This window comes from Pteropus vampyrus, unplaced genomic scaffold, assembly GCF_000151845.1.
Source record: "Pteropus vampyrus isolate Shadow unplaced genomic scaffold, Pvam_2.0 Scaffold98, whole genome shotgun sequence".
NCBI lineage: Eukaryota > Metazoa > Chordata > Mammalia > Chiroptera > Pteropodidae > Pteropus > Pteropus vampyrus.
The window spans coordinates 3,500,729-3,507,949 of NW_011888879.1; the positions used below are offsets into that span (position 1 = coordinate 3,500,729).

Here is a 7,221-nt window from a genome sequence, read left to right on the forward strand (position 1 = left end):
AGGGAAGTATGCAAAAGCTAAGCAAAGCCAAGAGGTGTGATCTGAACCAGACACAAGAACTTAGCCAGGCATCCAGTGAAGGCAGGTGTGGCACTGTTAAACGATCAGACTTTAAAACGACAACAACAATAAATCTAGCAACTAGGACTTGAAGAAAACGGAACCTAACATGATGGCTTCTGGAACAGGTAAAGGCATCGAGATTCACCAAAGTACAGAACTGAACTGGGCCTAGCCATAACTGGCTAGGTAAGGACTCCAGCCAGAGTTTGGAAGGAACGAGGACTCAGTTCCTGCCTACTAACTGCTGGAACTCAAGCCAATCCGGTGCTGTTTCCTACTAGTTAATGATTATCTTAGATAGGATCTGTATTCCACAAGCTCATGAACGTCTATGCATTTTTGTTTTATGCATTTATATTTTGTTTTGTTTTTTGTTGTTGTTTTGTGTTTTAGCTTAGTGTATCAGTCGTTCATTTTTAGGAGTTCTAGATTTTCCCTCTTTCTTTATAAACTCCCACTCTTAAAGAACTCAGCTATTCTAGCTTCTCTGCGTGAGCTCCCAGCATTAACATAGCTGGAGAAAAACCACATAACCTGGCACACTGATTCCTTTTAGGCGCACATTCTCAACACTCAAAGAGGCTTTCAACACTACATGTCTTTCTCTAGTGAACTGGCATTCCCACTCTAGGAAATGACTTGCTTCCTTCCCTCACGTCTCTCACCCCACCCCCCTGTTAGTTTATGACCTCATCTCCCTTTACTAAAAAAACAGAAGGCACCAGAAGGAAGTTTCTCATCATCCCACCACCAAATCTGCAAACTTCTCTGCCGGTACAAAAAGGAGGCCCAGTTCCTCCTCCCATTACAAGACCTGGCCCCACACGTGTCTCTCTGGATACAAACTCCCACTCTCCTCAAGCGCTTCACTCTGTGATGGCCATGCCTCTCTTTTCTGAATCATCGAACTTTCCTTGCTACTGCATAATCCGATCGGCAAACCCGTTAGTCCTCCTCGATGCCACATTCCTTTTTCCTCTGCGTCTCCATTTTTATGTCGTGTTTCCCTGACAGGTTTCTCTAAAAGGCGCTTTGCTCATTCTGTGTCCATTCTCAGAGTTCTCACTTCCGTCCACTTGCCATCTCACTTCCACTTCCTTCTTCCTCTGTCCTGTCACCAAAACTGCTCTTAAGATCACTGACCTCCAAATTTCCAAACGTAGTTGTCACTTTTCTATCCTCTGTTTTCTCTCCTCTTTTCTATTCACTTTTCTATCCTCTGTTTCTCTGGAACCACTTTCCTTCCTTTGCTCCTATCACGTCGCCCTAATCCCCAGTTTGGTGGCTTCTTTGCAGGCTTATTGACAAATGCTGTTCTCTGCCCAGAGCCCCCATCTGGAGCCATATCATTCTCACTCCACACGCCTCCCACGCATGGCTTCTCATCCCTCACATCTTGGCTTAAATTTTACCTCTCAGCAAAACCTTTCCATCCTTCACATCCTCAGGTTATTCTCTACTATTGAAGTCTATCTGCTTCATTTGATATCTGTTTATTGTTTGCTTAATTATTGCCTCTCTCCTCCAAGAGGAAATTCACCGCACCTGCTTTATTCACCCAGGTATGCCCTACATGTAGCAAAGTGCCTAGCGTGTAGTCGGTATTAGTTAAAACCTGACATATTGGTGAAGGAATAAATGTATACAGCCCAGTGGTCCATAATTCCTGGTTGACATTAGCAACTGTATTTTTTGAACCAATAGGTAAAACTCTTAAGTGAAAAGAACTATCTAAATTTCTTCCTCTAATACCTGTTCTTTTTCTAAGTATTAAAAAGATACATCTTTCTTACTGTTTTTCTAGGTACACTTTATATACTCATAAAATAGTATCTAGAAATTATTTTCCTCATGGAAAATTGTAATTTATACAGGAGTGTTCTTTTCATTGTGAAAATTTTTCGCTCATAAGGTATTAACCTCCCGAGCCAATTTGTCAATCTAAAACATAATTTCAACAGATAGTAAGAATTTCTACAGACACTGAATGAGTCTCACTTTTCTCCATGTTTTCTATAAATTCTTACATAATTGCTCTAGATTACTTTCTCAATACTTTCATAATATTATGTCAAATACTACATGTAAAAAGCTTCACAAAATAGATGATGCTTTTATTTTAAAAAAATGAGACCCTGAAGAAAACTTAGACACCATTTATCTGTCATGGGCAGAACTTGTCTCTTCCACAATTACAGATCCAAGAATTCAGCAAGAACACCTCCTTAATAACCCAACTTGTTGCCTATGTACCGCACTCAACTCGCTTATCTTGTTAAAGCTGTGGGCATTAAAGTGTGGGGCAAATAGGAAGTGTGTCAATTTACCGAGTGAAATTCAGAAGCCATTTGCTGACCCAATGTTTCTTGTGGCAGAGTTGCATCCAGCAATCAGATTTGATCTGCTATGTATCATTTATTATGAAGTTAATATATGTATAATAAACCATTTTACAACCAATAGAAGTGTTTAGCCCTGAAAAGGAGGAGTTTACCATGAGCTACTAATTTGTTTGGAAAGTTAAAACAATAATGATTTTTTTTTTTTTTCCTATAAATGACTGATGCAAGGGCAGAGTAACCATTTTGGTACAAATGCTTTATGCCAACTGCCAGGGTTATGAAGAGCCCCAAAGAGCCATAAGCTCTGCGGGTTAGTCTTAGAACATAATATAATGCTCTATTATAATGCTCTATTACCAAATGAAAGCAAAATCTTTGGTAAAATTAGTACTTTTAATACAACTCATAATGTGTGTTTTGTATTTTTAGATAAAACGTCATATACTTTATCTTCTTAAAGTGGCATATCTCTATATAAAATGCTAAGGAAGTCCAAAATAGGAAATTCTAAATCATACACTACTTTTTCAATCATTCTTAAAAATTTCTGCAGCTTCCTCTGTTAGGTCAATCAGTAATCCATTAAAACAGCAGAACAATTGAGTTAATATGGAAACATGCATTGGGACTTTCTGGATCGTCCCTCATAGGTTTTCTGATATTAACACAAATAGGAAGTGGTTCACAGCTTTAAATAATAGCACTCATCAAAACTGAAAATACAAATCAATCAAATCAATCAATTAAAACTTACAGAATGCATCAAAATGGAAACCGTAAGACTTCAACATTAAACAAGCCATTTGACGGTTCAACATTTCTCTTTTCACATCTGTAAAATGTGACGACCTGCTCTCCTAACTTATAAGGTTATTGCGGAAATGAAGTTCTTAAGCAATAATCCACAAAATGCTATGTAAATGTAAGATATTGCTGGCCCTTTGATATTTTTTCAGACTGGATACTCAGAAATCAGGTTGTAAATTAAGTAGTTACGAAATGAAAAACTAAGCAAGTATAAGTTGACTGTTATAAACACATGAGCTTTCTGTAGTACAGAATACTGAAATTACAGATATTATGGATGTTTGTTGTCTAATTCAAAACATCCCATTACTTAATATACCTAAATTTCCCTGCAGACTCCAGAAGTCAAACCAATGAGGAGAAAGATTAAGGAAAGGGGACCTCTGGATTTACAACTGAATGTGCTAAAAAGGGCCTATCAGCCTATCATCTTTAATCCAGAAGTTGTTAAACTCTAAAGAGGACCACTTTACAGGTGTTTGCTGAGTTTCTCTAAAGTCATTTGAATACATTAAATAAATGATTTGGCTGGTAGTGTGGCATTACAAATCTGCTAATGGCGAGCACAAATTACTTAAGCTTATTTTCTATTTGCATACAGGAGAGAGAAACTGTGTTTTCAAAGAATGTTGTCAGGGTGGAGTAAGAATCAGAGAGAAGTAAAAAATATAATCACATGGCAAGAACAGCCAAATTTGGCACGTCTCTTTTTTTCTCACGCAGGTGATGTTATCAAAAGACCAAGACCCTATCTGCTCCATTTACTACCTCCTCTGAAAAGAACTCAAGAACCAACCTTTTGGTTCTCCCAACTGTCATTGCCCAAATCATCAAGGAGGAGACGACAAATTGACTAAAATTTAAATTCGTTATTTGTAAGCTGGTTCTTGACAAACATGGACATTAATTTTCTTACAAAATCTTTATAAGGAATCATCATGTAACCATATATCTTGCTCATGGATAGATTGTCATTATAGGCACAGTGCCCGACACATATAAGGGACTCAATAATATTTAAGATATGAATGAATATGAAATAATGCACCAGTACAAAAATACCATATTTTAACAGGAAATTTCATGATTGAGGAGGAAGCATGTTTAAAACAGCATGAACAGTATATTAAATTAAACAAAAAGGCCATTAGACTGAGGTGACTCTAACGCCATGGCGGCCTACGTAAGCAAACAAAACCACCTATGCCTGTAAATGACTCAAAGTTACAAAACTAAAACCTAAGGACAACTAATCACAAACCGCCAACTAAGCTTTAAGCTATAGCCAATCAATAATTTCCTTACTTTGCTTCCACTTCTCTATAAAAGTCTCTCACCTGAGATCCTGTCTGTGAAGCACTCCTAACCACTTCTGGTTTGACACTGCCTCCTTCCAATGGAGTTTTGCTCAAATAAATTCTTGAAATTTTTAATATGCCTCAGTTTATTTTCTAATAAGCGTGATCGCAATTTTGTAATATCTACATGTGAGTGCATGTACAGAAAAATGTCTAGAGGTATTAACAAATGTCTATACGTGAATTCCTGTCTCTGTCTCTGTGCTGATGCATGCTAGTTACTCAATAAACATTCATTGACTGAAGAAATGAATGACATTTTAAAAGTAGCTACCCCTTGGGGGGGACTATAGGTAATTTTTTCTTCTCTTCTTTGCAATGCTCTATATTTAACTACATTTAAACAGCGAATATAAGTTATCTTTGTAATAAATGAGAACATTATAAAATATAATCGTGTTGGGAAATAGCGTTAAGAATTTTCGAATAAAAGCAGAGAATATAGACATCCCCCAATCCAATTGAAAATAACTTGCATCTTATTTTCCTATTTTTCACTTATTGCATTTAGTAATAAGAAATATATATATATCAGGTGTTACAGAAAAAATGGTAAGCTTAATATTGTAAATCTTATTATTGGGGTTGAGTCTGGAATCTAGGTCACCTGATTCCTAGGAAAGTAGTTTTTTCCATTACAGTGAATTGCTTAGAGTTCCAGAACGCTAATGAATAAGTGACAATACAGGTGTTACAATATTCACTGCTGGGCAGTTCCTTACTAATAAGTAAAATAATTTGCTAATTTGATGTTACCAGGAAACTCCAAAGTTCTAAGAAATACTGTGTTTTCATGTGACATGAATTCTTTTTTCGGGGATGGGGGGTTATGAACTTCCTAAAGTTGTTTCTAAATTTGTGTATGTTGGAGGAGCATCTGCGCATTATTCTAGGGAAGGGTCCATAGCTTTCATAAGGCTTATAAAAGGGTCTATGTTTATTGTTGTTGTTTTTTTTTTAAAGGTTGAGAATAACTAAAGATATAAAGTCTGCAAGCGAGAAGAGGAAAATCTGATGGTAAATAAAGAACATATGAGAGGAAAAGGAACCACAGCTAATTCTGTCTTCCTCTTTTTTTATTCTTGGAACATATTTCAAATATATAAATAATTTGGTTTTATGACTTCGCTTTCACTAAGTGACACTAAGAATGATACTGATGAGTTAAAAACAGCCCAATTATCTCTATGTTATAAACTTCATCAAGTTCTAAGTTTCTCGTCCCATAAAATGTGCTTCCCTTACAGGAAGTTTGTAAAGTTGCTGTGAGCATATGCAGATTAAACACTTCTCTATGCATTTCACAATTATTGCTTCATTTAAAATTTAACTCTTGCACCCCTCAATGAAAGAAGCAAATAACTTTCTTATCTCAACATCAAACTAGACTGGCAAGGTCTAAGGATCTCTGGAATATAATTTACAAACCCTTAACAGGGTTTGTTTCACCACTACTCCCTGCAAATGCCTTTTGGGCTACAATTTCACATTTATGCAACAAACAGAAACAAAACAAACACAAATTCTCCTTGAAAGGGTTAAATACGCAAATATCATAACTTAGAAATTGACACCCATCCAAATGTACGCTCCATCTGCCTTAGCTGAATAAATGCTTACGTCATCAACCATGTGAAGAGCATTTCTTGTTCTAGTTTTTGAAGTGAAAATCATTATATTTACGACTCGAATGATTATAAGCTGTAGCGGACTTAGATCTGTTAAGCTTCTATTATTTCAAATTTCATGCTTTTTTTACTGCTGCTTCGAAAACAAAATTACTAAAATAGAATTCACACTCAAAACTTAACTTCATTCTTTGATCAAATCTTCTTCCAGTATCTCGCTCTGATCTCTGTTCTTCTGGCACGTCCAATAACTTAGGGCAGGAGCGCATCAGAATACCAGTCATTTGACAATTAATTTTTCAATATTATCTTCCTTTCCACATAACACTGCAACACATTAAATACCCAGGAATGCTTTGCACAAGGAATCGGAAGGACTAATTTTTAATTAAATCTTAAATGAGTCCATAAATACCATAAATAGGTCGTTAAAGATCATTAGGGCTGTCAAAGCACCCTGGTCAAGTAAGGAGATCTGCAACCACGGGGTGGCATCACATGGAGCTCTAATAAGCGCCACCTCACTGCCTTTTTGAATTTTGGTTTTCTTTCGCGTCTCTAAGTGAAGGAAACACCTGATCGTTAGACTCCACAGTGCATTTAGATCCCGGAAATCAAAACTGACATTTGTTAGAAGAATATTAAGTTCCCTGATCCGTGTGTCATCTCAAAAAGCAGAGGACGTGCAGCTTTGTTAAAGCAGTGAACACGAGGTTTTCCTCGGTCCTTTCTTCCTCCCAAGTAAGATTCAAACTGAAAGCTAAGGAAGGCTGAAGATAGAAGTGGATGGGGGTGGGTAGGAGGGAAAAGTAAATATATAGCTTACAGTTCCCAGAGTTACATGAGCTTCTTCGGGTTCCTTTATGCTTTCGGTCAGGCTCCCTTTTCAGCCAGGGACCACAGAGAAGTTTAAGTCTTATCCTTGGTAGGAGGGGCTAAAATGTGGGCTGGTTTCCTTTCGTCTTAACAGATGTTTTAAGGTGGAATTAAAGAGGAAGAGAGGGAAAGCATTGTTCTTGCAGA

General features: G+C 36.9%; 1 protein-coding gene across 1 annotated transcript in view; it reads right to left on the reverse strand.

Moving 5' to 3' along the window:
* Positions 1 to 7,136, reverse strand: part of PLA2G4A (phospholipase A2 group IVA) — a 131,272-nt gene extending 124,136 nt beyond the window's left edge. The window contains exon 1 of the mRNA XM_011364565.2: positions 7,025 to 7,136. The gene's annotated coding sequence lies outside the window, so the exon portion shown is untranslated. The remainder of the gene's footprint in view (positions 1 to 7,024) is intronic.
* Positions 7,137 to 7,221: the final 85 nt, after the last annotated feature.